The 22051-nt window shown below is 36.3% G+C and overlaps 1 long non-coding RNA gene across 1 annotated transcript in view; it reads right to left on the bottom strand.

The window, feature by feature from the left end:
• Positions 1 to 22051, bottom strand: part of LOC141551694 (uncharacterized) — a 99449-nt gene that overhangs the window by 42987 nt on the left and 34411 nt on the right. The window contains exon 3 of the long non-coding RNA XR_012484932.1: positions 15874 to 15926. This is a non-coding gene — a long non-coding RNA (uncharacterized LOC141551694). The remainder of the gene's footprint in view (positions 1 to 15873; positions 15927 to 22051) is intronic.

Genomic DNA, 22051 nt, shown 5'->3' with positions numbered 1-22051 from the left:
GCTTAGAATTCTTTATCCTCATCTTTGTATCCTGGCTTCTCTAGTTTTCTTCATGTCCTCACTAAAATTCTATCTTCTACAAGAAGCCTTTTCCGATCCCCCTAAATCCTAGTGCCTCCCTTCTTTTGATTGTCTCCAATTTATCCTGTGTGTATCTTGCTTACACATCATTGTTTACATATTGTCTTCCCCATTATTCTGTGAGCTCCCTGAGAGGAAGAACTATTTTTTACCTTTCTTTGTATCCCTAGAACTTAAGCACTGTGCCTGGCACATAGTAGGCAGTTGATAAATGTTTAATGACTGGCAAATCATCATGATAATAAATGGCATGGAGAAATTTTTAGTGATAAACATGTTTATATGCATAATTTCTACAAATAAAGTCCTATTTTAAAAGAGGGTAACTTTGGATGCACTTTTAATCTACTTATTTAATTTATTTCTTTGTGAGGCAATACTGATAGTAGTAGAAAATTCATTTTGTTTGGAGTCAGGCAATATGAATTTGAATCTCAGCTGAGATTCAAAGGATTTGGGTGACTTGTCCAAATGTAGTAATTATCTGAAGAGGTGGGCCACTTCCATTGTGAGTCTAATAGATGGCATACTGTTATTGATGAGAGATTTAAAAAAAAAGAGAAGACAGGTTGACAAACACTTATTAAACTCCTGCTATCTGCCAGGCATTGTGCTAAGCACTGAGGATACAAAGAGAGATAAATGGGGGGAAATTCAATATGTGTTCTCAAGAAGCTTGCAGAATATTGAGGGGAGACAAATTTCAACCAACTATGTTTCAAACAAAATCTAGACAAGATAACTTGGAGATCTCAAAGTGAAGGCACCAAAATTAAGGAAAACTGGGAAAACTTTCTTGTAAAAGATAGGATTTTGGCTGAGTTTAAAGGAAATCAGAGAATCTGAGAGCATTCTAGACTTGGGGGACAACCACTGAAAACACTAGGGTAGAGAGATGGAGGATCATTGCTTGACAAACAGCAAGGAGGACAATATCACTAGATTGCAAAGCATGTGCATAGGTATAAAGTATCAAAAGATTGGAAAAGTAGAAAAGGCCCTAGTAATAAAGGGCTTTAAAGACCAAATAGAAGATCTTATATTTAATACTGGAGTTCATAGGGAGTCACTGGATTTGATTGAATAAGGAGGGTGTCATAGTGAGACCTGTGCTTTAGAAAGCTCAATTTGATATCTGAATAGAGGACAGATTAGAGTATTGAGAAACAAAGTAGAGAGAATAACTAGCAATAGGTCAAACATGAAGTGATGGGGGCCTGTACCAGCAAAGCCTCCAGAATGGTAGTTAAATCCTTTGTGGAGGATGTATGGAAAAATACAGACTAGAATTCATACAGAACGCCACAGTTCAATTTAATCTGATTCAATCTAACAAACATAAAATACCTATTTTGTACAAGGCATTAAGGATATTAGGCAATAATAGCTGTCTTTGATTTTATATTTTATTGGGGAGGTCATAAAATATGGACACAAAAAAATAGAAAGTAAATACAATTTGAATTGGAAGAGGAAGGTTGCTCTAACAAGCATAAAGGATCAGGAAGTCTTCATGTAGAAGGAGGCTTTGAATACAGCTAGGAATTTCAAAAGGGGCATTCCAGGTCTGAAGCATAGTCTGTACAAAGACATAGGAGTGTCAAGATTTATCTTACATGAAAGAGGATTTGAAGACTATGATTATTAGTAAGAAAGGATTGGGGAAAATTATTTTAGATCACAATATGTTGAAAATACTTCCTATGATAGTAACTAAAAGATATTGAATATGATGGGGCAGTGCTTAAAGAAAGGCTAAAGCTCATATGAAGATCTTAGAGCTATGAAGCTCAGAAATCATCTAATTGTAAGAGTGATCCTTAATAGTTCACTTGTCTGGAGTGTGAGTACTTCTGAGAAAAGCACTCTTTCCATGTCTATAATCACTTTGTGACTGTAGAGAAAATGTAACTATTATGGGAAGCTAAGTTTTATTGCAAAATCATGTGTAGTACATTAAATTTAAAAGCATAGTTTCTCCAGATAATAATCACATATTTACCTATGGAATTTACTCTTATGTCTTGTATTAGTATGGAATGGGCTGCTGTGATAAATGATGGGTTCTCCTTCTTTGCCAATTTCAAACAGAAGTTGGCCAACCTGCAACTTATTGGAGATGTTATAGTGGGGACTCCTTTTAGATTGGTATTGGACTAGATTTTTAAAGAGATTTCTTTCAACTTTTTCATCCTCCAATTCTGGAGCATTTAGATATCAGGTTTTAATGTACATAATAGTAAAGGGGGTATTCACATTAACAAAATTATGGATTTACAAAAAAAAAGAAATTGCCTTGCCTATCTGGACAGCAGTTAGCTGAAAACATGCCAATTAATATAAGAAACATTTTGCATGCTTGTAGATATACTCCCATCTCTGATGTCTATCAGATCTAATCAGTTAATATAATGAGTGCTTAGATACTTTTATCCATTTGCTGGCCAATTCTAATCTATAATGTTGACTTAATGATTAAAGCCTCCACCAGCCTGAAGTTAGGAGGACCTAAATTCAAATCTGGTCTCAGCACTTAACATTTCTTAGCCGTGTGACCCTGGGCAAGTCACTTAGCTCCAATTGCCTTAGCAAAAATAATAATAATAATTATTATTATTATTATTATTAAAGCCTCTCTGATATCATTAAGTGATTTTTTTCTTCTACCATTCAGACAATATGTGATTTGTCTTGCTTTTATGGACAATGTAAAAGACTAAAAGGTAAAGGGAGCTTATTTACCTCTCAGTGTCCAGTACTCCAATAGTACTCTATGGTTATTAAAATTAAAAACAAAAAAACAGTATTTTTTCAAAGATATGGAAGGAAGGAGAGCAGGTCCATAGTAGGAAGGAAACTAAAGCAACTGCCTTCCACAGTGACATTGCTACACATTTTTTAGACACATACTGAATCAACACATGCTGGATCAACTAGCAATTATTATTTTGAATTAGCACTATGATAAAGTCTTCCCAGCCTGCCTAGGGACCAGATTATGGGCTAGATTGTCTGAAAACATGGGATGTTTCACCTGCTTTATTCTTTTAAATTGGTCCAGCTTGGAGATAAGGCAAGGATATCCTGCAGGAAGCATTAAGGAGTGCACCTGTATAATTGATCAGTTGACCAGAAGTGAGAGCACGAATGGAGGAATTCATTTGAACTTTAAGATTAAATAGGAGAGACTTCCTATTTAGTAAGGAAGGACACTGAATCAAGATCTGGAGGAGGGAGGAGGTAAATAGGACTGACTCACAATGAGTAAACCAGGACTAGAAAAAGTAGCTATCCTGGAGCTATCCAAAAAAGATCCACAGCCACCCCAAGAGACCCTTTGTGTGATGGGCAGAGCTGTGGTAACTGTTAGAAACAGCAAAGCATTTTAAACAGCCTTAAGTCACTCCTCCCCAGGGTGTGGAAGAACTAATAGTATTAGATGCTCCCCTCATCCACCCAGCTGCTTGAGAATTGGCACCATCTTCTGGGAAGAATTAGAAACTGCCAGGGAACATCACCAGAAGGAAAATATTGGAGCAATGAGCCACTGGAAGGGAGGGCTAATCAGCAGCACTGAGAAGGATGGTGATGTTGACTCAGAGAAAAGGAAGGTAACAATGACAAGAAAAGCATGATTTCAGGGAAGAGTGGAGCATCAGCTGAGGAGGGGGCCTTGAAGAGCAGAGCTCTGACCAAAAGGAGTAACCTCTGAATCCTTTTCTCTTGTGAGGTCTTCTGGGGACAACAGGCTAAGTTGTGATTTATGTACAGGCCCAGGGAATGCCCCCTTGGAAAAGGGAGAGAAGACTCTGAACTCTCTTGAATACTGTAACCTTTCTCCTTGCTGGAGAACCAGACAAATATATTGATAACACCAGGAGTAGGAACAAAGGAATAATAATACCCAATGTTTACAAGGTGCTTTAAGATTTACAGAATACTTTTAAGTATGTTTTCTTATTGACTGAGAATTTCTTATTTTCATTTAGATGATAATTTCTCTTTTTTATTTCTTTTATCTTGGGAGGTAGGTACTGCTATTATCCTCATTTTACAATTGGGGAGACTGAGACCAAAGGTTAAGGATGTGCCAAGGAGTTACACAGCTAGGAAGGATCAAAACTCAGGTCTTCCTGATTCCAAGCCCGTTACTCTACCCAGCTAGTTGCCTTCACAGCATACTAAGATTATAAAGACCCCAGGCAAGGCACTGATGATCTTGAAGATGCTAAGCAAGGTTTTTTTTTAATCACTACTGACAATTAAAGGAGGGAATTCAGGAAAAGAAAGGCAAATTTGGAAAGCGAACAGTTGGCTAAGGAGATGATGTCTGAGAATGAGATTTGAATTTTTGGACTTCTGCTTAAAATAAAGAAATATTTATTACATTGTTCAGAAGGGGGAAAGTGGGTATAATAGGGATCTATAAATACATATTTGGCTACAGTCTTTCTACATCTTTTAAATGTTACTAAGAGATAGGTTTTTAAGCTCCAAATTGAGGATAGAAAAAATTATCCACATAAATCAGACAAACAGAAGGGCAAAGGACAGGACCATTAACTAATTCATAGATAACATTGACCAAAAAGAGAGCTAGTAATATATAAATCTACAAAATATGGGTAAGAAACAGCATGGATTGAAGCTAAAGGTGCTAAGACAAGGAGGCCAATTTGATCTCAAAAAATTTGGTGGGAATACTTTATTCAAAAGGAACACTTTTAAAGAGGGTGGTATAGAATTGTATATGGAAAATACGCACTAATGAAGAAAACCAAGAACCTGGGAGGAGAAACATAAAAATCTGGGTGAAGTTAAATGGAGGTGAAAGTAGAAGCAAAATTTTTCATGATGGCCAACCAGACAGAGAGGAATAAGACAAGTTTAGGAAATTATGCAAAAATGTTATATAGTGATGATAAGAAACTTCAATTATCCAGACATTTGTTAGTGGTCTCTCGTTGCTAAGAGCAAAGCAGTTGATAGATGTGAATTGCCTTAATCATTTTATTGTTAATAGAGGAAGCAGCAAAGACAATTGCTATTCTGGACCAGTGAAGAGAACCTGAATGCTGAAGGAAAAAGGGCAGGAACTGGTTGAGATGTGGGAAACTATAGCAGAGGAAAAAAGTGATAGCTCTATTATAGAATCTGAGAAGGAGAAGAATAAGAAAATTGTGCAGACATGTATAATTGATATCATACTGTATGCTCACACCCATGGGGGTGGGAAGATGTGGGAAGGAGGTAGAAATCTTTTCATCTTTGTGATCCCATTGGAGTTTTTGTTGCAAAGACCTGCCATTTCCTTCTCTAGCTCATTTTACAGATGAGGAAACTGAGGCAAACAGAATTAGGAGATTTGCTCATAGTCATACAGCTATTGTTTGAGGTCAGTTTTGAATTCAGGAAGATTAGTCTTCCTGACTACAGGCCTGGCATTCTATCCATTATGGCTCCACTTAGCTGTATCCTGGAATTCCATGACCTAGGTTTAAATCTCACTTCTAAGGCTGTCTTTGTAATCTTAGGAAAGTTACCCAGCCTGATTCACTGGAAAATAAGACCACAGAAGTAATCAGGAATGAATATGATAAATAGCACAAGACTGGGGGGGGGGGAAGTCAGTTTCATAATAGGCAATGATGACAATGCAGAATTAAACAATTTTTTTACTTTGGTTTTCTCTTCCAAAGAGAATGTTCTTTGGATTGGAAAGGATAGAACAAAAATGTTAAGTAGGGAGTGGAAACCTAAGATAACTGTAACATGGTAAGACAGCCTCTAAATTAGTTCACCTCACCAAACTTGGACAAGCTATAGTTTAGAACAGGGGTATTGATGAGATTAAAGTGAAGATAAGTTACAAAATAGAGATACTTTGGTGGGAGGGGAATCAAAAGAACTATTTCAATGTCCTTGAGGAAGGAAATGGTGGTGATGTTAGGCCTTTAATCTTCCAACAAATATTGAGTCCTTTTCCTTGCTAGGTACCCCACCTATGGTAGTATTCTAAGTCAAGAGGAATCTATCAATTTTGATTAAGGATCTTTTCTCCCTGGAAATGACAGGTGGAACCTTCTTGATTTGAAACAGGTACATTTCATTGTGTCAAATTATGCTTTATGCTTTATTCCTTTTAAGCTGAGTGCTTGTAAGAAAGAGCTGATGATGGCTATCCTTGGGGAAATGCTATAGTGCTATATGGGTTGGGGCAAATAGCTAAAAAAACAAAAAAAAGGGACCCAAAGGGACCTAGGCCTTTTATGTCAAGAGTAAACTTAAGGCATAGATAGATATATAATCTTCCATACTGCATTGCTGGCCTCAGATTCTGTGAAAATCTTTGGAATTTTCTCATAGGAATCCAACCAAACATTTACCATTTTATACTTCTGAAGATGATTTTTTAAACACAAGTATAAGAATTTATATTTATTCCTATGACATTTATTTTTTTAAAGTTCATTCCAGTGTTCTACCTCTTTAAGTTTTTAATGGATTCTATCAGTTTCTGTTATTTATGTTAACTGTCATTTAGATCTGTGAAACTGGAAAGCATTCTGTCTATGCTTTCTTCTATATCATTGATAAAAATATTCAATAATACAGGACAAGATACTTTGGTGTACATTACTGAAGACCATCATCTAAGTTTACATCAGCTTCTCAGTGACTACTCTTTGGTCCCAGGCATTCAACATCTAACTGTATAGTTTTTTGCCAAGAAAACTCAAATAAGGTCCCAAAGAGTCAAGTTGGTTAAACAACAAAGATTATCCTGTTCTAGAGAATAGTCTACCTCTCAGACCTGTGGAGGATAAAGGAATTTATGACCAGAGGAGAACTAGAGATTATTGATCACAAAATAGAAGATTTTGATTACATCAAACTAAAAAGTTTCTGTACAAACAATACTAATGCAAACAAGATTAGAAGGGAAGTAACAAATTGGGAAAATATTTTTACAGTTAAAGGTTCCGATAAAAGTCTCATTTCCAAAATATATAGAGAATTGACCCTAATTTATAAGAAATCAAACCATTCTCCAATTGATAAATGGTCAAAGGATATGAACAGACAATTCTCAGATGATGAAATTGAAACTATTTCCACTCATATGAAAGAGTGTTCCAAATCACTATTGATCAGAGAAATGCAAATTAAGACAACTCTGAGATACCACTACACACCTGTCAGGTTGGCTAAGATGACAGGAACAAATAATGATGAATGTTGGAGGAGATGTGGGAAAACTGGGACACTGATGCATTGTTGGTGGAGTTGTGAAAGAATCTAACCATTCTGGAGAGCAATGTGGAACTATGCCCAAAAAGTTATCAAACTGTGCATACCCTTTGACCCAGCATTGCTGCTATTGGGTTTATATCCCAAAGAAATACTGAGGAGGGGAAAGGGACCTGTATGTGCCAAAATGTTTGTAGCAGCTCTTTTCGTAGTGGCTAGAAACTGGAAGATGAATGGATGTCCATCAATTGGAGAATGGTTGGGTAAATTATGGTATATGAAGGTTATGGAAAACTATTGCTCTGTAATAAATGACCAGCAGGAGGAATACAGAGAGGCTTGGAGAGACTTACATCAACTGATGCTGAGTGAAATGAATAGAACCAGAAGATCGCTGTACACCTCAATGCTGTATGAAGATATATTCTGATGGAAGTGGATATCTTCAACATAAAAAAGATCCAACTCACTTCCAGTTGATCAATGATGGACAGAAAGAACTACACCCAGAGAAGGAACACTGGGAAGTGAATGTAAACTGTTAGCACTACTGTCTATCTACCCAGGTTATTTACACCTTCGGAATCTAATACTTAATGTGCAACAAGAAAATGGGATTTACACACATATATTGTATCTGGTTTATATTGTAACACATGTAAAATGTATGGGATTGCCTGACATCTAGGGGAGGGATTAGAGGGAGAGAGGAGATAATTTGGAAAAATGAATACAAAGGATAATGTTATTTTAAAAAATTACTCATGCATATATACTGTCAAAAAAAATTTAAAAAAAAGATTATCCTGTTCTGATGATTTGAATTCATCAAGGGCAATTAGGTGTTCTCTCAGTACCCCCCTTATTTATCTTAGAGTTTGACTACAGTCAGTTGTTTTTGACATGTCTTTTCAAGTCTAAGGATATTACTCCTTGGAAGATAAAACAGAAGAAAGAAAAAGTAGTTAGAGCTGGGTAGTTTTTCCATCTCTCAGCCATGATTTTCCATTATTGTCATACCATTCACTCTTGAGTAATGTTCCTTTTGTCTTTTTTTTTTTTTTGCCTTCCCCTCAGCCCTCTGGAAAATTAAGATATTGAAATAGAACTCTAAAGTCCATCCTAGTACTAAATCTTTTAAGCATTTTACTATTTAATTACATTTTTTACTATTATCGCCTGGTACAGAGGAAAGAGTCAGAGGTCCACCTTTGCTATTTACTAGTAATTTACTCATAGTAGCTTGTAAAGTCCCTGAAGCACTTTACAAATGTGATCCTATGTGATTCTCACAACAACCCTGGGAGATAGGTGTGAATATTATTCTCATTTTGCCAAAGTAAATAGGGGCTGACTTGGCTAGGCTCACATAACTGGTAAGTAGCTGATGTGAACTCAGGTCTTCCTTATTCCAGCACTCTATCCATCATGTCACTTGTCTGTCTTATAACCTGTTGAACTTGGAGAGCAAGTCACATGATCTCCTTGGGCCTCAGTTTTCTTACTTATAAAATGAGGGATTAGGGCTAGATAGTGTTTATTGACTCTATGCTAAGATCTTTTATTTCTGAGATTCTCCATCATATCCCTTTGCCTCCTATTTTGTTTCCATCACTGGTAACAATTTTTCTGACAATAAAAAGAGAACATATTTTCTGTCTTAATAAAAGCATTTTTGCGTAGGCCAGGTGACACTTTCCCAGCTGGATATGCTGAGTCACAGGGATAGTTTCCATCCAAACCTTTTGCTTATAAAACTTACAGGTTCAGAGGCTGCTGGAATTTAAAAAGATCATTGGGAGGATTCTGCTGATTATATGAGGACTGTTTATAAATCATTATCTGTAATTCAGCTTAAACTTTCAGAAGTTACATAATTTTAAAATGCTATTTTTATGTATTCAAATGGGTACTAAATTTAGAGGCAGAGAATAAAGATTCAAAAGACTTAGTGGATAGAGCACTGAACTTGTAGTGAGGAACCCTCCTGGGTTCTTGCTGCAGGCCACTAAATGTTATCTGTTATGCTACCTGCTAAGAAATTTAATGTTGCTAGACCTTAGTCTCCTCATTCATATGATGATTTCTGCAATCCTTTCTAACTTTAAATTTTCTGAGTAAGTGACTGTGATTTGCAGGAAAGAAATTCTAAAGATAAATAAGATAGATCAGAGATCCTGGAATGTGATAGTTTTAGTGAAGTTGACAGGATAGCCTTTTTTCCTTCCCTTCCTATTAGTAGAAGTGCCATTCAACTAGTCACTGCTTTGTTGATGGGCATGACCTAGAAATCTATCTGCTTTGCAATTAAAAAGTAAAAAGGCCTTTTCTGAAATTGTTCCTGCCTGATCCAAGTTGAAGAGCCATGTCATTACTTTGTAAGACAAAAGACTAAGTTTTACAAGTTTTAGTTCTTCCCAAATCCACAACCCACAAGACTATCTTTTGGGGAAAAATTGCAAATGACCTATAAGCAGTATTTGCTTCCTCTTCGAACCCTTGGGGAACATTTGGGAAGGATAGAGAGCAAAATGAAGAAGTTGTTTCTAGAGATAAGTTTCAAAGTATCTGTGAATTTGGCTAGAAAAAGAAATTATATCTTTATGCAATTTAGTATTTTCAATTATTTACAGACATTATTCTGAGATTAATTAATTAATGCTTAATTAGTTTATCAAAAAGAAGGCATGTTTCATTTAAGTCCCAACTACAATTTTTACCTGGAAGCCTTCTCTAACCCTTCTCTATTCTTAGTGTCATCCCTCTGTTAATTATTTTCTATATATCCTGTATATAGATTATTTGTGCATGTTCTTTTGTTCACTTCCTCTGTTAGATTGTAAGCTCCTTGAAAGAAGAGAATGTATTTTGCCCTCCCCATTTTTTTTGATCCCCAGTGCTTAACTAATAAACTTAATAAATGTTGACTGATTAAATCTCCTAGTGGGTCCTACAGAAACTTTAGGTTAAATGGGGAAAAAACAAAACATGAAACTTGACACTCATTCCCTTGTATTTTTGCTGCCCCATGATGATTCTGCTGTTATGCTGACTTTGTATAACAATGTTGGCATTGCTAGCCACCAGCTAAACTTGGAAACCATTGGAGAGAAGAAGAGACTTTGAGAGAAATTATGAAGGACTTGGCAATAGATTGCATATGGGGAATGAGTGAGTGAGAAGTTGAGGATGATAACTAGGGTTTCAAGCCTGGATGAATTCAAGGATAGTGATGTTCTTGACAATAATAGGGAAATTGGGAAGAGGAGGAGATTTGTGGGGAAAGATGATGATTTTAGCTTAGTATACATTCAGTTTTCAGAAGTCAATAAGACTTCCAAAAGGCAGTTAAAGATGCAAGTCTGGAGTTAACAGAGAAGCTAGGGCTGGATAAATAGATTTGAGAAGTAATATAATACACTACAATAATTAAATTTAAAAATTGCCCAGCATAGTGGATGTTCTTAATATGCCACAGCGAATAAAGAGCTAGTCTAGGTTCTAAGATAACTTGTTCTCAAGTATTGTTTCTAATACATACTGGCTGTGCAAACCTGGGCAAGCTATTTAACCTCTTAAGTTGCTTTAACTTAATAAGTTTAGAAGATGTCAACCTTTATTAGATAGTGAACTCAAGAGCAAGAAATGTCTTTTATCTTTTTTTGTATTTCCAGTGCTAAGCATAGTGCCTGGTACATAGTAACTGCTTATTGATTGACTGATTAACTTTATTAGCAGAGGGAATTCCCTATGGCAAAGAAATTCCAGGTCCTCTCCCTGTAGCCTATCCTGATGTGCTAGGTACTAGGCACAAAGCAAAGAAAAATGTACTTCTTGCCCTCAAGGAATTTAACAGTCTACTGGGGAATACAATTATAAATGTAAAATAAATATAAAGGGCAGATAAATAAATATACAGGGCATACAAAATAATACCATGAAGGAGCAAAGTAGTAATTGTGTGAATGGAGAGAAGAGACAGAATTTGAAAAATATTGTAGCAGTAAAATGAGCAGACCCAGGAGTACATTGTACACAGTATCAGCAACATTGTTGCTTAGTTCTGGATTTCGTTCTTCTCAATAATACAATGAATCGAGACAATTCCTATACACTGGTGAGGAAAATTTTATCTATAACTAGGGAAAGAAATGATGGAGTCTGAAGGCAAATCAAAGCACAATATTTTTCACTTTATCTGTTGTTATTGTTTTTTTTCTTTTACATGATTGATGTGGAAATGTATTTTACTTGATTACACATACATAACCAATATCAAATTGCTTACCATTTTTAGGAAGATAAAGAGAGGGGGAGAAAATTTGGAATTCAAAAAATATTTAAGATGAAAATTTGATGATCTCTACTTGCAATTGAAAAAAAAAATTTTTTTGACATAGTCAAGGTAGAAATGTCAAGGAGACACTAGAGGAGAGAAAAAGAATGGAAGTTGTCAAAAGGGGTTAAAGATGAAAGGAGGGGGAAAGAGAACTCATGTTGAATGGTCCCAATTTTCTCAGTGAAAAGGTGAAGTACAAGATCTTTTAAGGAGAGAGAAAGCTCAAATGATTAGGAGATCAAGAAGAGCTTCCTTCAAAAAATGGCCCCTGAGATGAGAGCTAAAAGTAGCTAAGGATTCTCCAGTAGAAATCAGGAAGAACTACAGTCTGGCCTATATGATAGATTGTGCAAAATCATGGAGAAAGGGATGAAATGTAGAGTTTGAAGAACTGTAAATACAGCCAGTTTGGCTGGATATGGCCTGTACCTCAAGACTATTTGCTCAACCAATTCCCTGATGTGCTGGATTAACAATTATATCTGCATCCAGTATGGGAACTGGATCAGAAATCATTTGGAATTTGTCTCCCTGATAAAACACTTGGCCCAGAGACCAGTTTATGAGAGAAAAAGCAGACATCGGTAAGTGAAGTAGCATAAGGGAGTATTCGCTGCCATCTGCTGTTAGTTTTTAGCCACCACAGCACTGCTGAGCATTCAAGTTTATTCCAGGTTCCATTATTCATCATTTACCTCCTACATGTAAGGTACACAGGGGTGCAGGAAGGAAAGCTGACATTGCCCTGCTTACAGATCTAGTCTCATACCTCTGTCTCAGTTGTCCCTCCTCTGGGCGTCATTAACTTCTCCAACATTTCCCAAGAAGCTCATTATTGGAAAAAACCTCATCATTCTGAAAGAACTCATCAACCTTGGTATTTCATCCTATCATTACCTTCTATCTAACTGAAGGGTGGAACCATGAGTTCTAAAACTTCCATTTAAGGAGGGAGCTCACATCAGAACAACTCATTTCTCTCCTGGCTGCACTACTCTGGAATATCTCTTACTTCTCCACCATCTCCCCACTCCCTTTTCTACTTTCCTTTTGTATGTTGTTTTCCTCCATATAGTTCCTGGAGAAGAGAGATTTTTCTTGCTTACTTTAAGAAAATTTGTATTCCCAGCACTTAACACAATACCTGACATGTAATAGGTGCTTAAGAAATGTTTTTTGGTTGACCAATGTTGATCTTCCCTTTCTTGTTATGTTAAATTTGGTTGGCTTTGCTCTTTATCCTGCTGGCTTTGTCAGCTAAGGCCTATATTTCAGGAGAAAGAAAAAAAGAACTTCTGTAAGTTCTTCATATCTAGAAATCCACCACTTACCACCATGACTAAGGAAAAGATGCTAATTCTTGTGTCCTAGAGGAGAGAGTGTATTGGGCCCTTTCACTACTATCTCTTTCCCTGTCCCTTATTGCTCCATATAGGGAATTCAAAATAAGAAGAAACTAAGATTCAGAAAAAAGAATACTAAAGGTTTTAAGAGAGGTACTGTGGGAAGTTGGGAGAAGAACCTCAGAACCTTGTAACAGGCTCTGTTTCATGGAAGTCCACTAACCTATGTGTATGTCCAAAGACCTGAGCAATTTTAGATTTTCTTCTGAAGCTTTGGGGGCTTTCATTTTTGACAAATTTCCCATAGTTGCCAGAGAAAGTAACTCACATTTATGCAATGCTTTCCAATTTTTGACCATACTTTCCTTAAAACAACCCTGGGAGTTAGAACAAATAACATTATTCCCTCTTTATAGATGAAGACACAAGAGACCCAGAGGCTCTGAAGATCACATAGTAAGTAGTGGAGCTGGCCCACTAATCTACTAACTATGCTGGCATTCTTCCCTTTGGCCCTTTAATGCCAGATCTGGACATCTGCCACCATCATGCCCATAGGGAGATCAACACAGTTTTCATCCACAGGTGGGTTTCAGTGCCTAGCAATACCTTAGGGTATCTCTTCACATTTGTAATATTTTACTTAGAACCACAGATGCTAGTGCTGACTAACAACTCAGAGACTATTTCCCTGAAGAGGGAAGTGACTTGTCTGGCCCCAGAGTCACATAATGTGTTAGTAGAAAAAGCTGGGTTAGAAATTAGTTCTTTTGAATTGTTGCCCCTTCCCCTATTCCCCCTTTATAGAGAACTTTCACATTTACTATTTTTTCTGATTTTTTTTTTTGAGGCTGGGGTTAAGTGACTTGCCCAGGGTCACTCAGCTAGGAAGTGTTAAGTGTCTGAGACCAGATTTGAACTGGGTCCTCCTGAATTCAAGGCTGGTGCTCTATCCACTGAGCCACCTAGCTGCCCCCATTTTTTCTGATCTTTATGAGAGCCCTGGTCAGGCACTAACCTTATTTCGTATATATGGAAACTGAGGCTTAGAGGCATAAAAATACTTGTCCAAAATTATAGTGCTAATTTGTGGCAAAGAAGAGTGAGAGAACAAACATTAAGTGCTTACCATGTGCCAAGTACTTTATAAATATTATATCATTTAATCCACATAACAACCCTCGGAAGTAGGAGCTATTTTACTGTTGAGGAAACTGGGAAGACAGTCATTAAGTGACTTAATTCCAAAATGTAGTCCAAAGTACTTTATCTCCTGAACTCTAAAACTCTTTTTAAGAGTCATAGGCCCATTTCTGGAAGACAGGAAGATTTGAGAAAGGCGAATAAAAATAGGAAAAACAGGAATGTATCCAAAAAGCTCCTTCTGAAGTTTAGTGCCTCATTACAACTTTCTCAACCCAAGATAATCCTATTTGTTGTTGTTTTTAATAAATGTTAATTTAATAAATATTAATTCTAGTACAATAGTATTGGGGGCAAGGGAGAGTGGCTGTTCCTTCTGGTTACTATGTCTTGGTTACTATGTCTACCCTATCTTGTGCTCTACATTCCATACTCTTCAAAAAGCACTATCTTGGTTTTTTTCCCCCCTTTTTTCTTTCTCCCCCAACTCATGGCTACAGGGTATGTGTGTGTTTAAAAATCATTCTATACATATGTTATCCATTAAATTTTAATAGTATTTTATATCTCCAAATACATGCAAAGATAGTTTTCAGCATTCACCTTTGCAAAACCTTGTGTTTTAGATTATTCTCTTTCCCTTTCCAAGATAGGAAGCAATGTGATATAGGTTAGACATGTCTTCAGATGCATTTCTTGACCTTAGTCAGCAATGGTCTCTTAGGCTGCAGTGCAAGGCATATAGGTAATACATTACCAACAAGACTTCCATAAATCAAATCAAACCAGGGAAATTTCCATGAACTGAATCAAAATTTTCATTAACTCAACCACCGCTACTCAAATATCTCAGCTATCAGTCATCAAAGTGCAGGCAATGGAGAAATTACCACTCTGCCTTACATTTTTCCATATGTTGGTCATTACTGAAGCATCTGGCAGACACAGGTCTAGGTTTCACTTTTGGATGCTTCTCAATAATTTAGTAATAATCATCTGAATCTTCCCCCACCTCTTCCCACCCAGCACACTGACTAATTCTCACTCTTTTTTAGGGGTATTGCATTTTTGTAAATAATCTGACACTTTCATAATATTTATTTAAGACGGTCAATTTAGCAAAAGTACCTCAAAACTTAAGTCGTGGAAGGGTTTAGAAGATTATAACCCTAGTTATCTGAGCACAGGAGCAGAGGGGAGTTAGTCCCTACCATTCTCTAACATTCTCTGTGAACTCTGGATGGGAATAAGTCATCTTCATTTTTTGTAATCTTATTTTCAAGAATGTCTTTTTTAAAAATTACTTTCATTTCCAAATCTCTCTTTCTCTCTCTCTCTGTCTCTTTCTTTCTCTCTCTCTCTCTCTCTCTCTCTCTCTCTCTCTCTCTCTCTCTCTCTCTCTCTCTCTCTCTCTTCTCTCTCTCTCTACATATGTACTCACACACTAACACACATACATACATATATATATATATGTATATATAAAATCTTCCTCCCTATCTATATCTGTATCAATATTGATATATATCCCTTCCAAAAAATATATCCTTTATTAGTAAGTCATCCCTTATAACAAAGAAGACAAGAAAGAAATTAAAGTTTAGCCAAACCAGCCAACAGTTAGGACAGTATACTACTACTTAGGTAGTAGAGTAAATAGAGTACCTGGCCTGGAATTGTTAAGATCTAAATTCAAATCTGACCTCAGATACTTACTAGCTGTGTGATCCTGGCAAGCCATTTAATCCTGTTTGTCTCAGTATCTTTACCTGTAAAATGAGAAGGAAATGATAAACCGTACAAGAGTCTTTGCCAAGAAAACCTCAAATAGGGCCATAAAAAGTTGGCCATGACTACAATGAGTAATTATATCTGATATTCTATACTCATGCTTCCTCCATCTTTTCCAAGAAGGGAAAAAGGTGCATATTTGAAACTTTTTTTTCTGGGGCAAAATTTAATTATACAGAATTTAGTTTCTTTTTATTGTTATTGTTTATTCCATTTATGTGGTTATAGTCATTGTATATATTATTTTCCTGGTTGTATTTTCTTTTGCTCTGCATCAGCTCATAAAAGTCTTCTAGGATTTACTTTGTACTTTGATTTCTTTATATTTACCATTGCTTACATAGAAATATTATCCTATTACCTTCATATGTCATGATTTGTTCAGCCATTTCCCCAGTCAACTGGGAAATCTCCAAATCTTTATTACCACAAAAAGTACATTATAGGATACAACTAAGCAGCGCTTAGGGTGTAAGGACTCAAAAAAGATGAAGAATAGCTATAGCTTTGCCACTATGAATATTTTGACATATCTAGGTCCCAGTTTTCTGCCTTTGACTTCTTTGGATATATTTACAGCAATAGGATCTCTAGGTCAAAGAATATGCATATTGGCAAAATTACAAAGAAATGAATTTTAAAGAAATAGAAGTGACAGTAGAAGATCCTCCCCAGCTCTATAGGAAAGGGCTTTGAAGGTGAGATCTTGTAATAATCATCACAGGCAAAATCTTTGGAATTTTTCTTTTTCCATATCAGCAACCATATCAACAACCTCTTACATGGCTTGCAACACAGTCCAATGTCTAATATTTTTGCAGGCACACATAGAACAACATGAGGGAACAAAGACATAGGGAAAACCTCCTAGCACTTTCAGGACAACCTCACTCTCAGAATCATAATGAAAGGGTTTCATCTGAGCCCCCTGCTTTCCCTCCTTTCACTCCCTCCATAGTTCAACTGTTTTGGAACATAAAAAGCAAGCCTAAATATCAGCCTGGAGGCCTTAGATCTCCAACTTTACTTTCTGCTTGTAGGCAGTGGCAGCTTCAAAATGGGAGAGCCAATGCTATCATTATGACTATTGATAAAACTGCTCTCTTCCTACTCTGTCAGCTCAATTGCCGTATATATTTGATTGTGGTAATAGCTTCTATAATATCCTTGGGGTCTACTGCATTATGGGATACCACTAAATAGTGCTTTGGGGCATAGTCATTCTAAAGAATAAAGGGGAATAGCTAAATAAATGATTGCTTAGAAAAAATCAGCAGCTACAGTGTTAAAGGCCCCAAGGACTCTGGAAGGATTCCATTTCTTGTGTGAATTAAACACAGACATCTGAAACTAATCACATTCATTCTAGCCATAGTCCTATCTCCCTTGATTCCCACGCTGTCACTTCAGAACTGGAAATGATTAACACTTACCTAAGAAGAAATAAGGTCTGTTCTTCCCTGCTCTTAACCTAGCTATGATCCACTTTTTCAACAACACCTCTACTCAACTCAGAACAAAATGGAAAGCAAGTCTGAGGTTGTTATTGAGATAATTATTCAAACCTTAACACCTTCACTTTATTTAGTTCTATAGTTGAGGATGATCTTAGAGTATGGTCTATGATCCCCATTTGTTCAGCACCCTTTTTGGAATATAAGATCTTTGAGAGTAAGGATAGTTTCATTTTTTGGATTTGTATTCACAGCACCCAGTACAATCCCTGGCCCTTGTAGGCACTTGACAAATATTTGTTGGTTGGTTATTGGATAGAAATGGGAATATCGGCATATAGCCACCAGTTTTGATATTTGATGGATCCTTTAGTATAACATTTTGAGACATATTGAGTCTGAAGTTGGGCGTGAGCTTCTTTTTTTAATTTTATTTCTAAAAATTAACACTTTTATTTTAATAAAATAGTCTTTTATTTTATAGATGAGAAAACCAAGGCCATTGAGATTAAACAAATGGACTATAGATAATAACAAATACATACTTGGACTCCAAATCTAGTGGTCTTCCCATTATACCCCAATGTCCACTATAAATATGGAAACTTGTGTGTACCAAATGTATATGCAAATGTCAATTTCTCTTCACTCTTTTGGTTCCCGTTTCCACACCTTTGGCTATGGATTTCTGCTCTTCATTCTCTATACAAATCTTTTCTCTTGTCTCAGATTCAGCTGTTCCCCTCTTCAAAAGATTCCCAATTCCACATATCTATCCTTATCCAAACCAGTTCCCCTTTCAATAGCTCTGTTCCCATTGATGGTACTACTGCTGTCTTCCTTGTCACCCAAGTTTGAAATCAATGAGTCATCTTTGACTTTTCCTTGCCCTTTATATCTTGTCACTCAGTCTATGGGATCAGGGGTCTTTTCATTATATAGATAAGGCACTGGGGAGTCTAAGGATTTTAAATAATTTCTCCTAGAGCACACTGATAGGAAATAGTAAATCAGGGATCCAAATCCAGACTTATTCTCCTCTGTGCCATGTAGCCAAGGCAGAATCATCAAATCAGTGCTCTACTAGTTTAGAAGAAATTGCTCTATGGGGAAGAACTTGGGAATAGGTGACAATTAAATCACCTACAAAGATCAATAAATATGCATTAGGAACCAGCTATATACAAAGTATAATCCTGTACTCTCAGGATTTATAGAAATGCATAACGCAGGGGCAATTAAAGTGAGAGAATATGGAACTCAGAATTTTTTTTAATGTTTAAATATTTTTAAATGTCATAATGTCAATATTTCTCAAACATTTACTAATTCTGTGACCCAAAAGAAGTTGCTTAACTTTATTATCCTCATGAGAATAGTAATAACACCTAAGAGATAGCTAGGTGGCTTAGTGGATAGAGTGCCTGGCCTGAATTTAGGAAAACTTGAGTTCAAATCCAGTCTCTGATACTATCTGGGTGACCTTAAACAAGTCATTTAGCTCTGTGCCTCTTAGTTTCCTCATCTATAAAATGAGCTGGAAAAGAAAATGGCTAACTACTTCAGTATCTTTGCCAAGAAAACCCCAAATGGGGTTACTAAGAGTTGGGCATGAGAGGTGTATACATGTTATACAAACCTGAAACTTCTACATGAATGATGGTGATAGTAGTAATGTAATAATAGTAGTAATAGTAGTGGTATTAATAGTGGTATTTGTAGTAGTTGTTATTGTTACCCTTAACAAATATTTACAATCTAATGCTTACCCTTAAGGAGTTCACAATCTAGATTACAGAACAAGATTTAGACATTTGAGAAGTCAAATAAAATTTCTTCCCAGGTTTCTCTGAAATTAGGTTTTTGGGTTTTGTTTTTATGAAAGGTGGAAATGGGAAGGACAGAAAATAAAATTATCAATGAAAGTAACAGTTGTCTGAATGGTAGCTGTTCAGAGGTCAATGACTTAATCAAAAGGCACTTGGTGCCCATAATCTGGCTTTATTCTGTCTGGGTCAGAATACACCTGGAGTATTGCCAGGGGTGTTGTGAAGTTCAAATAAGATAATGGATGCAAATTCCTTTGTAAATCTTAAAAGTACTTCTAAAGGCTGTTAGCAGCTGCTGCAACAGTTTACAATCATGAGATTTCTAGTTTGGTAAGGACTTTGTTTTCTGAGCTGTAGTGCAATCTTAACTGACCAACAATATAGGGGTGTGATGGTAAATGTTTAACAACCAGACTCTCGGGTATAGATACACACTTTTAAAGTTTAATCTTCACTGATAGCAGTTTCTTAAGTCTAGAAAATTAACAAAACAATAAATCAAACCTTGATTTGTGGTAATTGGGTGCTTCTCTTAAAAAAAAATGTTGGTAAGGGAAAGGGAACAAGCATTTATAAAGCACCTACTATGTGCTTGGGGGCAACTAGGTGATGCAGTATATAGAGTGCCAGGCCTGGAGTCAGGAATATCTCCCTGAGTTCAAATCTGATCTCAGACACTTACTAGCTATGTAATATAATTTCTACTCTGTTTGCCTCAGTTTCCTTAGCTGTAAAATGAGCTGGAGAAGGAAATGGCAAACTATTTCAATGCCTTTGCCAAGAAAACCCTGGAGAAGAATAATATGATAGCTTTAGAGACTGGATCTGTGATTTCATTGGTAAAAAGGGAACTTGTTGGTTAGGAAGCTCCTACAACTGATGCAGGTAATTTTTTTTGATTTTTTCTTGCAAATTATAGTCTTCGGAGAATTGACAGGGAAGTTAAATGAATAGTCCAGACTCACAAAGCCAGAAAGTGACAGAATTGAGTCTTGAACCCAGATCTCTTTGACTTTGAAGCTAGCTCTTTGTATAAGATAAATTTGGAGAAAGAAATGGCACACCACTCCTGTATCTTTGCCAAGAAAACCCTAAATGTGGCCACAGAGTTGGACATGACTGAAACGACTCAACAGCAACAAGATAAGACAGATTAAATGCTTTCTGTAGATTAATCTATATAAAATAGATTAGATGTCTTGGTCGAAGGGGTCAGAACTATAACCACTGAGTAGAAATTGCAGAGATAAGTATTTCATTTTGACATAACGGATAGTTTCCTGAGACTGACATTCTAAAATGGAATTGGTATTTGTGGAGGCAGTGGGCTCTCTCTCAGGGGAGCTCACCAATCAAGCGCTTTAGATGGGCCATTTGCCATTTGTATTATAAAGGAAGTTCCTGCTCCAAAGTGGGTTGAATTAAAAGGGGGATCATGAACCTCACACAAATCCAGGATACATTTCAGGGGGTCTGTGAACTTCGGTGGGAAAAGTTACATTTTTGTTTTCCCTCATTTTTAGCTCAAATTTGGCATTTCCTTTAATTTTAAATGTAAGCAATAAAACTTCATCTTGAGAAGGGGTCCAAAGGCTTCACCAGATTGCCAAAGAGGCCCAGAATACAGAAAACAACCAAGATCCCCTGAACTAGATGGTCCCCAAGGTTGCTCCTAACTCTGAGATCCTGTCATTATTGAAGACTGGGACATGAGAATTAAATTCTATAGCTAGAATCCAAAGCAGCTGTGGGGTTAAAGAGACCCCAAGGATTCTGGAAAGGTGCCATTCCTCCCTGTAGCCAAAAATGCACATCTGAAATCAATCACTCAGCTCTAGTCTGAGCTTAACCTCCTTCATGTTCCCACACTGTCACCGCACTACAAAAATCAACTGAGAGCTGCTATTATCCTCAGGCTTAAACTTGAGATTCAAGATTCCTTATACAACTTTCTATAAAGATCAAGCTCACCATCTCCCATCCTGTCAGCATGGTGTTGACAAGGTCACCAAGAAGGGGACATGCAAGCTCTTTAGAAAGGCCCCAATTTATCAACAGTTTCCAAGTGCTGCTGTTTAACAGTTAAAAAAAAAGTTGAAATTGGACAAACTTATAAATTTAATCTGCCTTATTATTAATATTTTCTCCATTGCTTTCTTAAGACTAGACAATTAACAAAACAATTCCAAAATTCCAAATCAGAAAAAAAAAAAAAAAAAAATCCAGTTTGTAGCATTCACCAATTTCTGGTGTTAAATATTCATATTGACAATTAGACTGAATGTGGATCGAAACATAGTTTTTTCATCTTTGTTTGTTTGTTGGCTTGCTTTTTCTTTCTTGTGGTTTTTTCCCCTTTTGGCTGATTTTTCTTGCACAACATGACAAATATGGAAATATATTTTAAAGGATTGAACATATATCAGATTGCTTATTGTGTTGGGAAAGAGGGAAGAGATAAGGAAGGAAGAGAGAAAAATATGGAAAACAAAATCTTACAAAAATTAATGTTGAAAATTAGCTTTTTGTGTATTTAGAAAAATAAAATACTATTGAGGGAAAAAAGAAGAAGAAAATTTAACCATAGCTGGTTTGAATGGGCTCTAGTACACCCCTGCCTAGACATCTAGGGTCTATTTGCAGGGGGCCAATTCCCCTATGCCTTTTAAATTGTGTAAGAACTATTTGCAGTTTAGAAATAAGTTGACATCTTTTAAATTGTGTAGGAAATACTTAAAGTTTAGAAATAAGTGAATATTTCCATCATTTATCATGAATCCATGTTCCAACTCTAATCTTTTATCCAACAATGAATGATGG

Source organism: Sminthopsis crassicaudata, chromosome 1, assembly GCF_048593235.1.
Source record: "Sminthopsis crassicaudata isolate SCR6 chromosome 1, ASM4859323v1, whole genome shotgun sequence".
Taxonomy (NCBI): Eukaryota; Metazoa; Chordata; class Mammalia; order Dasyuromorphia; family Dasyuridae; genus Sminthopsis; species Sminthopsis crassicaudata.
Note: the sequence above shows the minus strand (reverse complement) of the source record. Positions and strands in the feature narration are given on the sequence as shown.